We start from the raw sequence: 17,141 nt of genomic DNA on the forward strand, positions 1-17,141 counted from the left end.
ACATTTGAACCCAGGTCTCTCCTGACTCACAACCAGAATTCTTTCCATTATACCACGCTGTGTGTTCAAACTATCTGTAAAGTAAGAATAAATAGGTCCTGAATTAGGGCATAAGGAACTTTCTGATGACAAAAATAGAGGGGCACTTACTTCAGCCACTCAGAGGCCTTTATTCCCTGGTTCTGGCCAGCTGGCTAAGGCTGCTGTTCTGGGAACTGCAAAAGCTCTCCCCGAGAAAAGACTGCAGACCTGACTTTGGTTTATCTATTATCATAGATGTCAAATGTGAATTGGGAGTTTCAGGATCCTAGAAGCCATCTCAGCCATCTAGAAAACCTGCCCACAAGACCAGGACCAGGTCAGAATGTGGCCCAACAGTGTGAGGGACAGCTGGGCTCCCCTGTCCCTGGGGCATTTGAAGACTTGCTGGTTTATCTTTAAAGGGTGGGGTAGGAACCCTAAGGAAGCAAACTCTGATGGCCGAGTCCTTAACTGACTGCATGTTTAAGGTACCTGCAGCCCCAAAATCTGCAATCTCAGCACAACATTCCAATAGCACTGAAAGTGCCCATTCTCATGCCCACCCCCAAGATGTATGCAGCTGGTCTATCAAGGTGAGCACCCCCCCAAGGTCACACAGAAAATAAATCTTGGATGGGGGGGGGGAGAAAGCAAACAAAACATGCAGGTCACCTAAGCACGGTTTCTCCTGTGAGACACAGACACATGAACACTACACAAACCTGATCCCACAGTGCTAGCGAGGATGGGAGGAAGGAGAGAATATTAAAATGAGTAAGATCTTCAAAGATCCCATCCTGGTGCCACATGGCAGAGGGGCGTTGCTACGGGGCCAGGTCCCTGGTAGGTCATGAACATTTATTAAACGCGGGCTATGTGCCGAGGAACGTGCTTGGAGCACAGAGCCACCTCGATGGCACGGAGCACTGAACCGCAGCACGTCAGATTCTCCCCAGGTTTTCTCGGGCGTTATTTCGGCACATCGGAACGCGGCTCGGGGCCCCTCGGGCCTCACTTTCTCCTCCGTGGCCAGCTCGCTCTCTTTGGGTGTCCCAGCTGGGGGCTCTTCCGGCCGGCTCCGGACCCACGCGCCTCCTCAGGCCCGCCGGCGCCCGCTCAGCTGAGACCCTGGGATGGGGGGTGGGGCAGGCTCCGACACCCCCCTCCCCTCAGGGCCCGGCCGCCAGCTCAGGCCAGATGCGGCTCCGATCTGGAGCGGAGACTCAGGCCCGGCAGTCCGTCACCCGGCCCGGGGGGCTCCCGGCACCCCCCACCTCGCGCCTCTCCCCCGGCAGGTGCCCCCACCCCATCCCCCCCGCCGTGCTCGCTCCCACGCGTGCCCACGGGGCCTCTCCGAGATGCCACCTCAGCACTGGCTCCACCAGCGGCCGTCCCCGCGCTGGGGGCGGGGAGAGTCCTTAAAGGGCCAGTGACCCCGCGCTGCCCACGGGAGCCCCACGGGCCTTGGGGGCCCTGCCCTGACCCCCCGGGGGGGGACGCCCCCCGTGGGGCCCCAGCTCCGGGCCACTCCGCAGGGGCGGGCCCCGCCGGAACTTTTCTGCGGGAGGCCCCCGAAGGGGCCGTCCGCGGCCCCCGCCCCCTCCCCTTCCCCACCCTCTGGGTCACAGCCCCTGGACCCCCCCGTCCCCCTCCCCCCGACTGGGTCAGTCCGGGCGGGGGGGGGGGGGGCGAAGCGATGACGCGGCAGCAGCGCGGCGCCCCCCCCAAGCCAGCCCCCGGCCCCAGCCCCGCTCATGCGCACTGGTGACACGTAGTGCCCCCCCCCTCCCCCCTCCCCCCCGCCTCCACGTCGGCAGCGCAGCGCGGCCCAGAGGGCGGGGGGACGAGCCCCAAACTTTGTGCGGCCGCCGAGGCCCGAGGCCCGCGGGGAGCCGTGGGCCTGCAGCGCCCGCCGCGCCGAGGCCCGTACTTACTTTGGCCGCAGCTCCGCGCGCTCTGCCGCCGCCGCCTCCGGGAAAGAGCCTGGACGCGCTCGGGAAAGCGGCGGCTCCGCTTCCTCATCGGTATATACGGGCGGCGGCGCCAATGGCGGGCGGACACGTCAGAGGCCCGGCCTCCCGGCCCCGGCCCCGGCCCCGGCCTCCCGCGGCCTCCGCGGCCCAGCCCAGCCCGGCCCGGCCTCCCGCGGCCGCGCGCGCGCCGTCCCACAGCGCCCCCCGGAGACGCGCTCCCCGCACTGCGCGCGCCCCCGGCTCGGCCCACCAACCAATCACCGGCCGCCCCGGAGCCTCCTTCCGACAGTCTCCGCCGCCCGGCAACTTCGCCTAAGTAGGCGGCCCGGTGACCGGCCACGTGGCGGCGACCCCAGAAGCACCGCGCGCCCCCTGGCGGCCGGGCGGCCAGACGGAGGCAGCGTCCGATCTCAAGGAGACCGGTACCAACCCCGAAGCTAGGCCCAGCCCATGCTGAGGGCGTAGGGGCAGGCGCAGGCGCGCTCCGAGCCCGGAGCGAGCCCCCACAGCGCCCCCCAATGGGCACCCCGAATACGCCTCAGTTTCCTTATCTGTGACATGAAGCACCTACCTCGCAGGGTGGTGGGGAAGAGCACGGTGCATACAGCATGTACTTAATACATGCTCCTCCTCTCCCTTTCTAGTCCTCAGGCCCTTTCCCACTTGGTTCTTAGTAACATAAATTAATCTAGCGGCTTCACAAGAAATTCCATTTTAATTAAGCGCCCCCCTCCCCGAGCCCCGCGGGGGTCAAAGGGGCTACACCGGCTCATGGAAACGCACGGGCTTCACATTCCAGCCAGACGCCCAAAACTGGGCTGCCAAAGAGCCCCGCTGGGGCGGGGCAGGGGCGGCCCAAAGGGGCTTTAAGAGCCCCGCTGGATGGTCTCGTTTTACAGATGGAGAGACCGAGGCCCAAGGAGGGCGTGACCTAAACCAGGCAGCAAGGCCGTGGCAGTTGTGCACGGTAGTGCGAGGGCTCCCTCCCCGCCCTCCCAGGATGCTGAACACCTGCCCCATCCCCAAACCACCAGGCACCAGGTGCACCAGATCAGCCCCGCGAGGAGCCCAAACACGTTCCCTTCACAGGGTGCGTGGGGCCAAGGTTCGAGTCCGGTGATGTAAAAGCGTCTACAGGGCCGGGCACAGCGCTTCCCCACTTGAGCCTTCCTCCCCCCGCCCCACAATACCCAACAGGCCTCGAGGGATGACCAAGGGAAAGGACGGGCTGTGGGGGGCAGCCGCCATGCTGGGAGGAAGCCCCCCCCCCCACCCCCGGGGAGAGGAGAATTAAGGCATGTCGAGGATGGGGCTGCAACCTGCGTCTCCGGAGAGAACATGCAGATTGCTGCGTTCTATCAACTAATGCCAGGCCAACTGAAAGGCAGCAACAGCAGCAGCGGGCAAGACACCTCCCCAGTCCCTGGGGGATACATTGTTTTCAAGAGAAGTGCCAGACAGTATCTGGCATCAGGTGGTTTCCTCCCTCGGTTCTCCCAGCACCAGCTGTCCACCACCACCCCAGCCCCGCCCCCAGCACACACCCAGCTGACAGGCGCTCCAAGGCCCTTCGCACCTCTCACCTGGACTTGCACCACGGCCACCTCCTCCCCTGGAAGCTCCTGGACCTTCAACCCCCTCCTCCCACTGGTGAGTTCCTCCCAGAACCTTTTCTTAATATGGTAAGCAGTTTCTAAAACCAATATCTAACATTATCTTTAAAAAAAAACCAAAGGCCTTTCCAATAAAATCGCGAGGTAGGAAAGATCAACCATCACCACTGCTGTCTGATACAGTATTGTCCCAGAAATGTTAGATAAAGCAATAAGATAAGAAAAAAACATTGAGGGAATAAACATGAGTGAAGAAGTAACAAAATTATTCCTTCTTGCAGATGATACGATGTTTTACCTAAGGAACCCCAGCTATACAATTAAAATTAACAAATACTTAATAACCTCAATAAAATAACATTATAAAATAAATCCAAAGAAGTATCTTTTAGAATGTTCCCAACAAAATCCAAAAGCAAAAGACAGAAAAAAATTCAATTCAAAATAACTCCAACATGTACAAAATATCTGAGAGTCCCCTTACCAAGACAAACAGAGATGACATGAATACAACTACAAGACACTAGAAGAATAAATGACAGTAGAGATAATTTCCCACAGTTGAGGCACACTACAAGAATAACAGTGACAATATCATATACTTGATCTGAAGATTCAGTGGCGTACTAAACTATACAAGGAATGACAGAACAAAGTCTGGTCAAGAGAACTAATGAAGAGGGCAACTGAAGCGGGCCCCTAGAAGTACCAGATCTCAAACAACACAGGGGTCCCCAGAGTCTTAGCGCAGTATCTAAAAATGGATGACAGCTCTAGAGACGCCCTGTGCCACAAAGCAGAAATAACCAGGGTAAACCAGACAGTGTGATCAAAGGCCCAGATTAGGTGCAGAAGATGTAGGTGCACGGTGTTCCAACCACCCCAAGGCCTCCACTCTTGGACAAAGTCTGCTGGGAAAGCTGGAAGGCAGGATGAACAAAATCAGGTTTAGAATCACACCCCACACTCGATACCACAATAAGCATCAAATGGATAGAGGCAGATAGAAGATATCAGACCATAAGTAAAGAGGGGAAGGAGATAACTTTTCACAACTATGGGTCAGGGGAGCAGTTATTAACAAAACAAGGGAGAGAGATGGGATAGGATAAAAGGGGATCATTTGGGTTATATAAAATTGAAGAAAAATAGCTGTGGAAAAAGGCATTGCAGCAAATTTCTGATAAAGGTCCAAAAACAACGAACCAAAGCCATTCCCCCAAATGTAAATGGTCACAGGAGGAGGTGGTTCTCAAAGGGAGAAATCCAAGCCTATAAACAGACATATGAAAAAATGTTCCCAATATTAAAACATATGCCAATTAAATAAAACTCCTCTCCAGGTTTTGCCTCACACTTGGAGGGACAGAGATAACCAAAAAGGACAATAAAAATGGTCAGCAGGACTGTGGGAGAAGAACATTAATGGATGGCAAAAAGAACTGGGAATTAATAATAACTTGCATCTATGTAGCACTTTAAGGTTTCCAAAATGCTTTACTAACAGCTCATTTTACCTTCAGAACAACCTTAGGAAGGAGGTGCTGTTATCACCCATTTTGCAGATGAAGAAACAAGGCAGGCAGATTTGGTAACCTGGCCAAGGGTCACACAGATGATAAATACCTTGAGAGTCCCCTTACCAAGACAAACAGAAATATACCTGAGGCAGAGTATGATTTCAGGTCTTCTCTTCCTGATTCCAGCTTCAGAACTCTACCAGCTGCCTCCTATTAATTAATCCAAACATTCTTGAAAGCAACATGAAACTATATCCATACTTCAAAACTCATTAGACTGCATACCCTTTGACCCAGCAATAGTATTATTAGGCCTATACCCTAATGAAGTCAAAGACAGAAGGGAAGGGACTCATGTCTAAAAGCATTTATAGCACCACCTTTAGTGGAAGCAAAGAACGGGGAACAATGTGGGCTTCCCATCAACTGGGGAATGGCTGAACAAGTCTATCATCCACTATTAATCTTCTCCAGACCAACCAAAGTGATGCCCAAGAGACTTTTCTCAAGGACAGACCTAAACATGTCTAACTCCACTCAATAAACTCCAACAGCTCCCTATTTCATACAGCTCGGAATCAAATAGTAACAAACTCCTGCTTGGACTTGCCAATCTTGCCCTGCCTGTTTCCTCCAAGCTTTCTTCACCATTGTCCCCTCGTACACTCTGCCATCCAGCCCTCCTTGCCTCACCTCACTCAAGGCTCCATCTTCTGTCCCTCTGCCTTCACTGACTACCTCCATGCCCTTCCTTTAAAAGTAGGTTCAGATTGTGTAAAGTGAGAAGGAATGAAAGTGACTTACATGCCCAGTGCTTTTGACCCAGAGCACCACTCCAGATTTCTAACCCAAGGAAGCCACGGAAAAGACGAAAAAGTCTACAAAGGCACCAAAATGCTGCTCTGCCGTTGATTAGGCTATGGCTAAAGCAACATGATCCATGAATGTAACAATTTTTTTTTCCAAAATACCAAAGAACAGCACCCAATGAAAACAAAAGAGGACATGAAGTGTTAGAAATACACCTGACACTGAAATTCAGGTCTCAAGGGCAACTTATTATTATTGAGGAACTCAAAGGAATTGGTAAACGTTCCTGGCCAGGAGCGGGCTCAACCCTTCTTTAGGAAGAGGGAGTGGAGAGTACAGGGATGAGACCAACTTTGTTCTGTCAGACTGACACAGATTGATGCACCGTTGGTTTAGTACCTCCCTTCAGAGAATGGACTGGTGCACTCTCTTCTAGGTCACAATCTTCCCTACATGCCCCTGGCATGTTCTCTCCTTGATTATGTACAAACATGACTCATTCATCATACATCCCATGTTCAAAATGGAGGAAAACTCCTCCCTGTGGGTGTGTAAGGCAATATTCAATTAGCATGTGTGGTAGCCATTTGACCCAGTTTTCACTTCAACCCTGACCATTATCTGGCTAGTTTAGACCAGTTTTCCTAACATCCTGGATCTGTGGTTTCTGCAGAACCACAAACTCTATTCCCATTGGCTGGGGACCCTCATCCTGGTTAATTTTTATTCCTCCTTTGTTCAAGCCGACACTTCATTAATCATTCTGTGGAACCCTAACTTTCCCTAACTTTTACCCATTTCTCACATTAAGTATCCCTCTTCACCTCCCCCCACCCCCCATTCACCCTCTCTTCCCAGCTCCTCTATTTCTGCCTTCATTCTTCTGGTCTCTGGCCCCTCACATCTCCTCAATCCAATCAGTCATCATGGCTTGCAGATTGGCCTCCTCTTCGCTCACCGCCTCTCTGTCCTCTCATTTGCCACCCACTGCTCTGCTTGGTTTTGACTCCACCATCACTATGATACCTCCCTCCCCTGACCCCCTCCCCCAAGATAAGTTCATCACCAGGAAACTCATCATCATGACATGGCATCACCTTTGGTCCTCACACCTGCTCAGTGCCCTCAGCTGCCCCTGCCCCTCTACTTGGAGGGCCTGAGGAAGGAGCAAAAACCTCCTCCCATGGCCTCCTTTTATAGAAAGAAGGCTCAAATGCCCAGGTACCAGTTGCTCTGCTTGGTTTCAACTCCACTGACATCATCATGCCTCCTTTTCAGCTTGTCCCACTAGATTGTAAGTTCCCTGAGGGCAAGGACTGTCTTTTTCTTCTTTGTATCTCCAGCGTCTGGTATATAGCAGGCACTTACTTAATAAATGCTTATCATATTGACTCATTCAGGCCTCATTACATCTTCCCTGCAATCATAGCCTTCCTGCTAGGTGCCCAGCTTCTAGTCTTTACTCTCTCTATGCCATCTTCCACCCAACTGCCATGGGTCATTGTCTGTAACATGAAATACAAACTTTGTCCCTCACAACCTGATCAAGTCCAATCTATAAGCATTTATTTAGCACTTAATGTTCCAGGCAGTGGGTTAAACCCTGGGCTTACAAAAAAAAAAAGGCAGAAACCAACCAACCACCCAAACCAAACTCTGATCTCTGCTCCTGAAGAGCTCACCTTTGTAGCCTCATTAAAAATTCTTCTTCTTCATGTCTGTGTTCCAGTCAAAGTGAACGCCTTATTACTTGGGTCATTTCAAGTCCTTTCTTGGACACTTTGCCCAAGTTGTCACCCCGCCCCCATTCTTGCCTCAGTGAATCCCTGATTTCCTCAAATTCATTATCTTGCCTCAAGAGCCACATCCTTCCACGAATTGGAGCATTAAAGGAATCCTTTGTAAATACTTAGGAAAGAATGTTCACTAAGACTCGGCAGAGGCTAATGGCAGGCAGATCACGCCCAATTTAACTCACTTTCCTTTTTGTTCAGGGCCACTAGGTTGGAAAATTGTGAACATACTTCAGACACTGTGAAAGAGCTTGAAGAAGTTCAGGTATCCTGTGTCTTTCATGAGGCCCACCCAGACAAGGGGGCAGGAAGAGCATGAAATGTCAAGTGAGAAGAATGACTAGACTGCAAAAAGTGATCAAGGTCAGCATGAAGGGAGGTTTTCAGGGGCCCATTTTTTTGATGGCTTGGATGAAGGCAGGGGGGGCACATCTATTAAATTTGCCAATAATACAAGGGTGGAAGAGCCAACTCTCATGGCCGACTCCAGGGCCAATGAAACTGGCCCTAGCCAGCCAAAGTAGGGGCTGAATCATAAAAGCTGAAATAGAAGAGGAAAGAAATGCCTAGTCCTATAGTTGGGTTAAAAAAAGTTAACCTCAAAGTTCAGGATGGGGGAAGTATGCTCAGACAGCAGTTTATGTGAAAGACTTCTGGAGTTTATGGGGAAAGGCAAGCCCAAAGTCGCTATGATTCAATTTGAGGTGACAGACAAAACAACCAACCAGGGTTGTATTCAGCATCATCATCATTAACTCACTAATTAAATGATGATAAAAGCAGTGTTTAAAATGAGCGTAAGAGAAAGCATCATGGGAAAAGCCACCAACTCTCCTGTCTTGTTGTCTTGTGCATCTTGGGAGTGATCTCTCTCAACAATCTTACACACCAACAAGTCATTCTCAGATTTTTCAGGACTGAAAGAAACTTCAAGGATCCTCTCATACAGTTATTTTACAGATGGTAAAGTGACTGCCCAAACTCTCATGCCTAGTTAAACACAGGTGACTCATTCCTTGCTGCATGAGAAAGTGAAATGCCAGTCTATCACATGCTCTTCCAGTCCAAAGGAAGACCAACTGCATTCTCAGTGAGTGAAAACAGCCTTTATTCTCTGCACCACTGTCCAGTCCTGATGGACACCACCTCAGCCTATGCAAAGCCCAAGCGGCCTCAAGTTTCAGATCAAAGTCAACATCGGCAGGACAATGAGTGTGGCTAACTAACAGATGTGGATCCATCTGAAGCTGAAGGGGCTTGGGCTCACCTAGCCTAAGTCCTACTCAAGCCAGGGATGCCTTCTCCACTGCTGCCAATTCCAAGTTCCCTCTGGTGATAACCCATACAGTGGCCTTCAGTGACAGGAAGAGCCTTACTCACCCTTGTCAATGAATCAGTGCTATTCTCCATCTTTCTATTTGATTCTTTTATCTGGACATTGGCCTCACTCCCCCTTCTATCCCCTGCCTCCTGGGTGGTCCTAAAATCCTTTCTAGCTAGGAGCTCATCCCTTTGGCACAGGAAACCAATTCTTGATCTTCTACTCCAATCAGGGGAGCCTGGGGTCCCCTTCTCCCACCCAGATTGATAACAAGATTCAAGCTGTACTACAAGGTTGAGACAGGCTTCGATAAAATGTCTTTGTTTGGCAGAGGAAGGTAATAGAGATCCCACTGTGGGAATGAGTAAATAAAGGTAAGGACCCTTTGAAGACACTCCCTGTTTTCAGTTATGTCTGTGTAATCTTGAACTGCTCAGAAACAAATGCAGTAAGCTGTCAAACTCACCTATAATCCATCAACAAATAATAGTAATGATAATAGCTAGCATTTATACAGCACTTTAGGTTTACATAGCACTTCACACATTATCACATTTAATGTTTTAGGAAACCCTGGGAGATGGGTGCGATTATTACTCCAGTTTCATAGAAGGGAAACTGAGGCAGTTTAAGTTACTTGTCCAGGGTTCACATAACTAGCAAGTGTCTGAGGGGAAATTTAAATTCAAGTCTTCCTGAATTCAAGTCCAGAACTCTTAGCAACCATACCACCTAACCCCCTAATAAGGATAAGCACCTACTTACTATGTGTGAGGAGTTGTGGCATGTCCTATGGAAAGATGCAAATGACAACCCTTACCTCTGGGTTTAGAAATTCAAAGACAGTTTTTACTGATACAGAGTCTGGAAAAATGGCCTCTGATCACACACCAGTCTCAGCCACACTCCAAGTAAATGATTAACATTTTAAAGGGGCGGAACCTAGGAGGTTGGGAACCTTCTACTCTAGTAAACACCAGGTAGAAGGCACCCATCCTGTGCTTTCCAACAGCCAGGCCTTTGTTTCTACAGTTCCCTCATCGTCATCTATTCACTTTCAAAACTATCACATTATTAAGTAAGATCACAGGCACACCAGGTGGTTCAGACACGTACAAGCAGAACTCATTTCGTTGTGCTTTGCAGATACTGTTTGGTTTTGTTTTTTTCAAACTGAAGGTTTGTGGCAACCCTGCATCCAACAAGTCTATAGGCACCATTTTCCCCCAGCACGTGCTCACTTCACACCTCCATGTCACACTGTGGTCATTCTCACAGTATTTCAAACTTTTTCATTATCACATCTGTTATCAGGGATCTCTGATGTTACTACTGGAATTGTTTCAGGGTGCCATGAACCAAGCCCATAGGACAGTGAGCTTAACGGAAACGTTGGTGTGTTGTGGGTGTTCCAAATGTTCCAAGCAGTCCCCCATCTTGCTCCCTCTCCTCGGGCCTCCCTATTCTCTGAGACATAACAAGATTGAAATTGGGCCAATTAATAACTCTACAACGTTCAAGTGAAAGGTAGAGTCAATCAATACAACAAAATTCATTGTTATTTTATTGCAGGAAATTGCCACAGCCACCTTAGCCTTCAACAACCACCACCCTGATCAGCATCCACCAGCATGGAGGGAAGACCCTTAGTCAGCAAAAAGATGAGGACTCACTGAAGCCTCAGATGATAATTAGCATTTTTTAGCAATAAAGTATTTTTAAACTAAGGTATGTATACATATTTTAGACATAATACTATTGGACACTTAATAGACTATAGTGTAAACATAACTTTTATATGCACCGGGAAACACAAAAATTCATGTGACTCACTTTAATGTGATATTTGCTTTATTGCGATGGTCTGGAGGTATGCCTGTAATTGTCCTGAATTATTCTTCTCAGATACACCATCTCCACCAACAAGCTCTCTGCGATTCCTGCTCCTCCTCCTCCTCTGAGTTCCAAGAGAACTTTGCAGAAGTTAATAGAGTCATATTTCCCTAGGGCAGCATGTTGCTTCACAAAGAACAATCACTGGCCTTCAGAGAGATCTGGGTTCAAACCCCACTGGTGACACTAGCTATGACCCTGGACAGGTCTCAGTCTCTCTGGGGCTAGGAATGAATACACCCGTACACTAAGACGAGAGTCCTCAATCAGAACAAAGTCCCTCTGTGCTCCAAAATATTTAGAGCAGAGCTTTCTGTGACAGCAAAAAACAGGAAACAAAGTCAATGCCCATCAATTGGGGAAATGGCCATACGAATGATAGTACATGAACATAACATGATATGACTGTGATGGAGGAAACGATGAACAGGATGAACTCAAAGAAGTCTGGAAAGATGTCCATGAACTGATGCAAAACAAAGCCAGGAGAGCCAAGAAAATGAGAGACAACGGAGATGGACAGAACAACCCCACACCAAAGACCAAGCAAGACCCAAATTTAAGAAGAGAAGACATCCCCATGTCACCCCTCTGAGGAGGTTATACAGGATACCGGTTTTCAACATATCCATGAGTGATTTTTTTCCCCTCTCTAAAAAATACTCTTTTGTCATATAGGATGGCTCTCTGAGAGGGGTATGAGAAAGAATACTATGGATGAGGAGGAGGATGTAAAAAAACAGGATCAGGACCACTTTTCTCCCAACACTGTTGGAAGATATTTCTATTATTTCTAGATCATCAGCACTTTGAGCATCCGGGGCCTGGCTATCTTTTGATCTTTCACAGTGCAGACATTTGGTAAACATCTATTGTGTTGACCTGTACCCGGTTTTGGATTCCTCAGATACCAGCAGGGGAAGGGGACACCTCCACTTCACAGATCCTGCCATCTTTATACCTCAGGTTCAGGGTAAATCCTCAGCATTCTGGGGTGTCTTTTGTCTTCTAATCACGTAGGCTCCATGATTCAACTTGAGGGCTCACAGGCTTAGCACGGTGCATTTCTTCTTGAGCTAAGACCTTCATTAAAAATCTATACACTTACACAACTGACAAGAAAGCAAGAGATGCCCCCTCACCCAAGGAAGAGGCCCCATTGCACGCTGACCCCTAACTAGACTCAACACAAGGACAGATGGATGGTACTCCCATCTAGGAGGTCAAGGCCAAACTGGTTTGTAGCTAAGCAGTACTGGGGGCAAACAGACCCCAGAGTGGCAGGATGAAGATACTGGCACATCCTTTCAAGGGGTGGTGATCAAGGGGTATGGAACATTGAATATGCTGTCAAATACTGCTAAAATGCTGGCTGGTTTTACTCAGGTGTTGCTTTTATGTTTCTTAATCTTTGTTATAAGGGAAGGCTTGCTGGTTGAGGAGAAAGGGGGAATATCAAGAAATGGAAGTGGTATAAAAAAAAAGACCACCAATAAAACTTTTTATTTTTTCAATGAGGGAAATGACAAGAAAGAAATGAAGGACAACATCCAGCCTGATGGGCCCTAAGCCTGGCATCTGTTTGACCCAGGAGATGGCACAATGGTCACTGTGCCTCAACTCCCTTAAGTGTATAGGGATGAGCCCCCAAACCCAGGACCCAGTTTCCATGTCCATGTGAACACACCACAGGTCCAGCATTCCATGACACAAAAGGATGCGGGAAAAGCCAGGCACAACCAGGTGAGCCAAGGAAGACCCCAAACCATCTCTCCTCCTCTTCCTCCTGTAAGGAAGGATGGACCCCGGTAACCCCTCTTCCCTTGGCATCCCATGCCACCCAACATCAGCTGGAGTTAGGAGGGACCAGTTCCACGAGAAGGAATGTCAGGCACAGAGCCAAACTCCCAGCATGCCACATGAAGAAGCACTTGTTCTGGAATGCTCCCAGGACAGCTGTCACTCTCGAGTCCCCCTGGCAACCAGGCCCGGCGCTACCCTCACTCTCCCCATCTCTGACAGGAAATGAGTTTGCCAGCCTTCTTTAGCTAGGCCTTTCCCAATGCCATGAACATGGCTCAGATCTAGGTGGTCTTTCTTAGACAACAAGAGAGAGAACTCAAACTCCCCCAGAGACCACGGACCACCTCTGGTCAATGCGAAGACAATGGGCCCATCTCCCGGTTAGCCACCAGTAACACATGTCAGAATAATCTGATTGTAAACAAACTAAAAAGCAAACACAAGATGATTAATGACAGGAAGTTTAAGAGTCTTGAAGGATGCATCCAGTCAGCACGGGCCTCCCTTTGCCCCAGCGCATGAAACCCTGCTAGGCCTTAAGAGACCGCTTCATGAATTGTTCGCTTGAATTCAAAAGGACATTCACTACAGCATAAGCGGATATCGTGGACAGAAAGGAAGGAAACAATCATTTATGAAGCATCTACTGTGTGCCAGATACTGCTAATAAGCGCTTCACAAATGTCTCACCGTATCTTCACAACAACCTGGGAGGTGGGTGCTGTGATTACCCTCTTTTTGCAGTTGAGGAAACCAAGGCAAGTAGAAGCTAAGTGGCTTGCCCAGGGTCACTCAGCCGGAAGTCCCTGCGGCAGGATTTAGATTCAGTTCTTTTGACTCCTGGCCCAGCACCTTGTGTACTCTGGCCCTACTTAGACACCTTTAGGTAAAGAAAGAAACTCCAAGAGTCCCTGCCCTCCAGGAGCTTACCTTCCATGTGGGGAGGGAGGAAAGAAGGGAACAGGTACACACATATGTAAACATACACTCCAGCTGGCAGAGCCCACTGCCATGGACATCCCTTCCAGGAAGCAGATTGCAGCCCATCTGTGCCTACCCACACACTGCACCAGAGGTCCCCAGGCTCAGGCCGCTCGAGAAGCCCATCTGCTATCTAAAGGGCACATTTCTCTGAGAACACGCTTGACCCTGGTTCTCCAGCTGTATTCCTTACTTGTTTTCTATTGCTGTCTGCTCCCCCCAACGTTGTGCAAGTCAACAGGGCCATAGGAGACCACGATACCACAGCTTACAGTCACATAACATTCTCAGAATTTTGATGTTAAAAAGATAGACCTACATTTCCAGGGGAAGTTTGAGGCTATTAGTCCAGGCCACTTTCCTTTGTCCAGTGGCTAGACAAAGTTTTACAGAACAAATCCTTTTATTAAGGCGATTTGTTCTGTAAAGTTTGCATTCAGTCAAAGGGCCACACTCAAGGACCTAGAGGGCCACATGTGGCCTTGAAACTGCAGGTTCCCCACCCCGGCTCATCCACAGGTACTGTTCTTATCCAAAAAAGACAGGCTCTGGAGGATGTATGTCTAACTACATTTTTCATCCACTTGGTTTTTCCTTTGTGGATGGTCAAACCAAATAGTCAAATGGCTATGGATTACTTGCACACAATGGGATCTCCAAAGAGAAGCTCTATCAACAGAACTCTTCCACAAATACCTCTGGAAACATTTATAGACCCATTTTACACTTCCCTGATACTAATTACCAAGAGTGTGAACAAGGTTCCCTCTGTTCTATCTTTCAAGGAATCTTGAATAATTTTGATATATAGATAGGAAACAACTTTAAGAGGAAGGAGGTACCATTTTGTCCTACTAAAACATACACATTCTTATAACCAAACAATAAACCCAAGCAATGGAATCTTGTATTCTCTAAATTTTTCTGTCCGTTGTAAGATGAAAAACAAGTGTCTACTGTGGAATATCGCTTGCTAAAGACTGGCTGCTCCCCAACACTCCAACTTGCTTTGAGAGGCAGCAAGGCGTAGTGGAAAGTAAGAAGAGCTAGGTTCAAATCCTGCTTCAGACAGCTGTGTGACCTTGGGTAAGTGACCTAAGTTCTCTAGTCCTTTGTATTCTCATCTGTAAAATGGGGGATTGGCCTCAATGGCCTCCAAAATTCTTCCCATTCTAACTTTATGATCCTACGATCATCAAGGATGTCCCTGCTCTGCACAGATGATTCTCATAAAAATCATACAGCAATGGTAAAGTAGGCATAGCAGTGATTAGTTGTTAAGAGTCTCAGTCCCTTCTCTTTGATACTGATTTCCACACCTCTGAGAGGTTCTCCTTCGTACTCCTTGTGAATAGATCCCACAATGACTCATAATCGGGTCCCCTCCACCAAGGGTCTCTCTTGGTCCCTCTGCTCTAATCACACCATTCCTCTCAGCCAGTTCTTTTTGACTGTCTTTTCTTCATCCTTGACAAGCAAATCCAGGATGACCGGGGTAGGGGCTCAGCTGGCCCTTTTTGTTGAGGTCCCTCCATTCTTCTCTTCTAAGTGCCCTCGGGATGATTCTGGTTGGGTCTATCACCAAACTTTCTTTAAATCCTTTTCACCATCTCTGTTTTTGAGGCAGCCTTGCTCCACTGAGCATCTCCTTCTTTGTAAGAATTTACACATTAGATTATTTTCTAAGCCAGCTTGGCCCTTAGCTTGGTAAGTCAATAGTGTTTTCTGGCAGAGGTGCTTCTTAGGTGCCTTTGGTCTCTTATGGCAGCTGGGCTAGGTCACTTAGACTTCAGTGTGAAATATCAGTCACCTACAACCTTTCTTCTGTCCATACCCTCTTTTCTATCAGGAGGCAAGATGGAGTTGTTTTCGTTGTACCCTCTATTTTTCTCCCATTTATATTCTTTCTTATAGCTTTCTAGTAATTCTGATCTTGGCTTTTTAACAAGCTGGCAGTCTGATCATACTTCCACATCAGTAATGAGTCATTCCTCTTTGTTAGAATGTAATCAGAGAGAGGGGGAGGGAAGGAGATATGTGAGGCTCACCTTGCCCAGTGCTGTGTTCATGGCTTCCCTGTGGCCTCCCAGTCTTTGACCTCCCTCATCCTCATCCTAATCCATGTCCCACCCTGCTGGGTTTTGTTTGTTTGTTGAGCAGGGAAGAGACACAGTAACACTGATTTTGCAGTTATATGAAGGACTGACTGGAGACATCAGAGCCACAGACGGGAGAACCAATTAGGAGGTCACTGCAGCAGCCTAAGGGAGAGGTGAGGAGAGAAAAGGTGCCGACTTAGAGGGAAGGTGCCTCATCTTACAGAGGAGCAGCCTGGGGAGTTAGTTAATGTTCCAGATGACATCTGACTCCAGAGCAATGCTCTTGGTTTACAGTGGACCCCACTTCCACTCCCAAGGGGAACAGCAGCTAGAAATGTTTGGGGAGCAAATTCATAGGCCATGGAGACTGACTGGAAATGGGGAAGGGGCAGAAGGAAAAGAAGACTGAGGCTGCAAAACTATGTGACCAGGACGAGGGCCATGCCCTCGGCAGAAATTGGGGTCATCAGGAAGAGAGGAGACTTTGCCTGACATAAGTCGTTGGTGATTACGGGAGAGATCTGGTTGCTAGTTGGCTCAAGAGGAAGACTGAAGCTAGATGGACAGATATGGGAGTCATCCATCCCGAGACAAGGGTTGAACCCACGGGGACTGATGGGGTCACTGAGTGAGAGTCTACAGAGACGGGAGCTAGCGTATGGATAGCTTGTGGCTTCCAGCGTGCAGACACACAGATGTGCACACTCATGGCTATAGCCGTACAGCTACCACATGCAGACACCCACAGCACACAGGTACACACAAAGGCACTTTCCTGAAGTCTCAATGGTCCCATTGGCTTGAATGCTGACATAGACAGTAATGATAGCACAGCCAGCTTCTACAGAAAGAGCTTTACAGCTTAGAAAGCACTTTGATATCTGGGCCTCAGTGCTACAGGGATGGTCAGCTCCATTTTACAGATCAAGAAACTACAGCACACAGAGATTAAATAATCTGCCTAGTGTCACCCAGCTACTAAGGCCCAGATCCAAACCTAGAGCTTTCTGGCATTACATCACTCTTTTACTACTTGGTAGACCGTCTTCAGGAACTGCTGAGGTTAAAAGAAAAACCCAACAACTTATCACTCTTTAGACAACCTAGGGATAAAGTCTCCCAGATCTGAGCTGGCATCAGGGGTGGCAGTGACATGAGGCCTTCATTTAGTGGCCAGAGCCATGAGCCACCAGAAAAGGACTCTCACAGAGCGCAGCAAGGAGGGTTTGGAATCTGCTTGAGGAGCATATAGCAGGAGAAGTTTGCTACTCAAAATAAATTCTAAAAAACCAGGAGGAGGAGAGTTCTGTATAA

At 48.7% G+C, this 17,141-nt stretch overlaps 1 protein-coding gene across 4 annotated transcripts in view; it reads right to left on the reverse strand.

Moving 5' to 3' along the window:
- LOC118845748 (high density lipoprotein binding protein) overlaps positions 1 to 17,141 on the reverse strand; it is a 90,437-nt gene that overhangs the window by 44,456 nt on the left and 28,840 nt on the right. Inside the window, exon 1 of one of the 4 annotated variants that reach the window (XM_036753767.1) lies at positions 1,956 to 2,136. The exons of 2 other annotated variants lie outside the window; for them this stretch is intronic. The gene's annotated coding sequence lies outside the window, so the exon portion shown is untranslated. Of the gene's footprint in view, positions 1 to 743; positions 1,089 to 1,955; positions 2,137 to 17,141 lie in introns of those variants that run through there. One more of the 4 variants, XM_036753770.1, reaches the window with a different exon arrangement.

This window comes from Trichosurus vulpecula, chromosome 4, assembly GCF_011100635.1.
Source record: "Trichosurus vulpecula isolate mTriVul1 chromosome 4, mTriVul1.pri, whole genome shotgun sequence".
NCBI lineage: Eukaryota > Metazoa > Chordata > Mammalia > Diprotodontia > Phalangeridae > Trichosurus > Trichosurus vulpecula.